General features: G+C 37.4%; 1 pseudogene; it reads left to right on the forward strand.

Annotated features, from left to right (window-relative positions):
• Nucleotides 1-565: 565 nt before the first annotated feature.
• Nucleotides 566-2,485, forward strand: LOC106317661 (annotated as a pseudogene).
• The last annotated feature ends 1,069 nt before the right edge of the window (nucleotides 2,486-3,554 follow it).

A 3,554-nucleotide genomic window follows, 5' to 3' on the forward strand; every position in this document is an offset into this window, starting at 1 on the left:
CCTCCAACTGACGAATTTTATTATTTTAGCTAAAACAACGTCCTTTTAATTCTCCCTTGACAAGTCATCTCGGCCTATACACTTATTTGCTCAAAAAATAACGGTTGACTAACTAAACGTTAGTCAAGGTTTTTTTTATGAAATTCAAACTATTTTCAGTTTGGGTATGAAATTCAAATTCTCGTTCAGTTTGGGTATGAAATCGCATTTACTCATTGTTCATGTTTGAAAAGGCACGACTGAAATTGTACGGCTTGAAAATCGGCAACTTTCTCTTATCCGACTAAGCATGGTTTAACGGTTGACTAGCGATAAGTTAGTCAAGGTAGGATTTCATGTTACGGATTTAAGTTTGGGTCGAATTTTTTTTAAAAAAATCTTAATTTAGAAATGATTTTGCATTTATGTTTTGTTTGGGTCTAAAATGGCACGACGCAAATAATTGGGGTCTAAAAATGTCCTTTTTCCTTTGATAATAATAAATTGTTGGGCCTTTAAATAAAATTAATGTTAATAACTTCATTATCGAGAGATCTGATCTGAAATCACGACGGGGAAGATGGTGATGATGATATCCGATCTCCCAAACGATCTGGAAGCGGAGATACTTTCTAGGGTTTCGGCCAAGTCTCTATCAGAGTTGAAAACTACTTGTAAACGTTGGAACTCTTTTCAGAGATCCGAGGTTCGTGGAGAAGAACAAGAAGCAGGGCGGCTTAGAGGAAGCGACAGTGGGTGCATCGCCCTCGCGCCACGAGGTAAGGGGCCCATTAAAAAAATTATTTAACCTTGTAAAGTGTCCACATATTATTTACGGTTTCTTGTTTTTCTTTTTTCGTTTAACTTGTTCTCACAAAATCTCTCATCTTCCTTCCCTAAATATCACAATTTTTTTTACATCAAATACTTGAATTTGATCACCCTAGTCTCTCTGGTAAGATTTCGTTTTAGATTATTGATCTACGATATGTCATATATTTTTGTGTTCACACAATTTTCATTTGAAAAATATCTGAGAACAAATCACTATTGTTTATGATCCAATTTATACTTTGTCTCCATATATTTTTTGCCACATCCAACGTTCCTGCATAATCATCTCAATCTGACGAACTATAAATACATTAGCGTGTGAATGGTCTAACTGAATTTTCAAGTTTTTTTTTCTAATTTCAGGTTCACTCATTCCTAGGAAATCCATAATACAAGGTGGAATAACCTTGATAATAAAATGAAATAATTTTTATTGGTTGGAAAAAAGGTTTTTAAATTTTAAAAAGAAGAAATGAATCTTGTGTTTACCTTAGGTAAGAGCTCTAGGCGCTTTTAGATGCCTATTATTCTAGGAAAATGAGTAACGGAGACAAAGAAATGAAAGATTTGTTGGTTGTTTAGTATTTTAGTTGTAGTAACATTTTTGTAAGTAGCAAGTTTTTATAAGTTGGAGGGCCTAATTAATTTTTTTTTTCCCAGGGTCTATCAAGTGTATAAACCGGCCCTGACAAGAAGATGTGTAAAACTGTAAGAGAGTCGATGTTACTGAGCAATCTTAGGGTTACTTCAATCGCTGCAGACCTTCATGGACTTTACAAAAAGGGCGTCGAACCATCTATCATGGTCACCGGTAAACTTGGAAGTCTAGAGGATTCAAAGGATTTGATCTTCTCGCATATATTTCACTGTGATGGTTTAATGTTATGCTCCACAAAGGGAAACACTAGATTTTTGGTTTGGAACCCATGTACTGGTCAAACGATGAATATCAAACCCAGAACTCCTTATGGGCGTAATGATACTATGCTCTAGGATACAGCAGATCTTCTTCTTCTGGCCATAGCTAAAAAATTTTGAGGTCTTGGTATTATGAAAACGACCAGAGAGTGTGGGTTGTTGAGTGTGAGATATATGAGCTTTGCTCTGATTCTTGAAGATTTCTTGATTCCTTCACTCGTGACTACACCTTGTCTTGCGATGGCATATCTTTGAAAGGAAATAATTATTGGGTTGCTGAAAATGAAGAAACCGGTTTTTTATTGATGAAGTTTGATTTCACGACCGAGAGATTTGTGTGTCTCCCTTTGTCTGTTGTTAAGGATGAAAAGCTCTCGGTGTTACATCAGAATATTTATCCATGGTCAAGGTGACCAATAAGGTTGATGAGGACTTGTCGTGGAGGAGCAACTTTGTCTTGACCGTGGATTTTGATAAATTTGACCTCCCAAGTGTAGTGAATGTGACAAGCTTCTTATTGGACGAGGAGAATAAAGTGGCAGTGTGTTGTGACAAAGACCCGGATGATAAAGATAAGACCAGAATGTACATTGTTGGAGAGAATATGTATAAACAAGTTTATAAATATATTGTAGAGGCATCTCGTTTCAATTGGCCACTTGTCCTCACTTATGTTCCAAGCTTGGTTCGCATTCAGAAGAGAACACCAAGAAGGCGTAAGAGAAGAAGATTGTCCCTTAAATGCATTAATTGATGTTCTTTTGAGCATAGATCACTTACGGTGAATGGTCCTGTGGAGTATTCCTATAGTGGGAGTTTACAACAATCTGCGGCTCTAGCCCTGAAAGGTTCTAGAGTTTGTTATATTGACGGAGCTTGGAAAGAGGAAGACATGTTTATGGGACAAGGGTGGTTTTGCAGAAAGAGTGGCTCGGCTGATATCATGATGGGGGCAATGAATCTTCGTTGAAGTATGTCACCTTTGATGCTGAGTTTGAAGCACTAATTTGGAAAATGGAATGCATGAAGTGTTGGATAATTCCAATTAACTTGAGGAGCAAATTAACTCATTAAAGTGAAGTTTGATGGGTTAAAGGAAAAAGTTAAACATATCGAGCTTAGGAATGTTTCCATATTATTATTAGGAAAAGATGTAGCTTCGCCCTTAGGAAAAGATGTAGCTTCTTCCTATATAAAGAGTTCTCATGGAGAGATGTTCCATCAAGAGAAACACATTGAAAGGTTTAGTTTTGAGAGAGTTTCTAAATCTAATAAGAAGAGAAGTTCTTATAATCTTTGTGTTTGTGCAACTTTAAGTCCCGGAGGCGCTAATACTTCAGATTGGAGAACATGATACATCGAAAAATATTTGGGAAGCTATCAAATCCCGTAACCTAGGTGCTGATCGTGTGAGAGAAGCAAGGTTACAAACTTTGATGTCTGAGTTCGACAAACCGAAGATGACAGACACAGACACGGTGGATGACTACGCAGGAAAACTTTCAGGCTTAGCATCGAGAGCAGCCACGTTAGGAGAGATAATGAAAGCATCAAAGCTGTTAAAGAAGTTTCTGAAGGGACTTCCAAGAACGAAGTTCATTCACATCGTAGCTTCGTTAGAACAAGTGCTGGATCTAAATTCAACGGGATTCGAAGACATTGTTGGGAGATTGAAGGCTTTCGAAGAACGCATCAAAGAACAAACCCAAGATGAAGGTCAATCGAAGCTAATGTTTGGAAAGAATGATATGCAAGGTGGTGGAAGCCATAACAACTCGCGAGGAAGAGGCATAGGTAGAGGTTATGGTGGAAGAGGAAGAGGA

This window comes from Brassica oleracea, chromosome C9 (assembly GCF_000695525.1).
Source record: "Brassica oleracea var. oleracea cultivar TO1000 chromosome C9, BOL, whole genome shotgun sequence".
Classification (NCBI taxonomy): Eukaryota; Viridiplantae; Streptophyta; class Magnoliopsida; order Brassicales; family Brassicaceae; genus Brassica; species Brassica oleracea.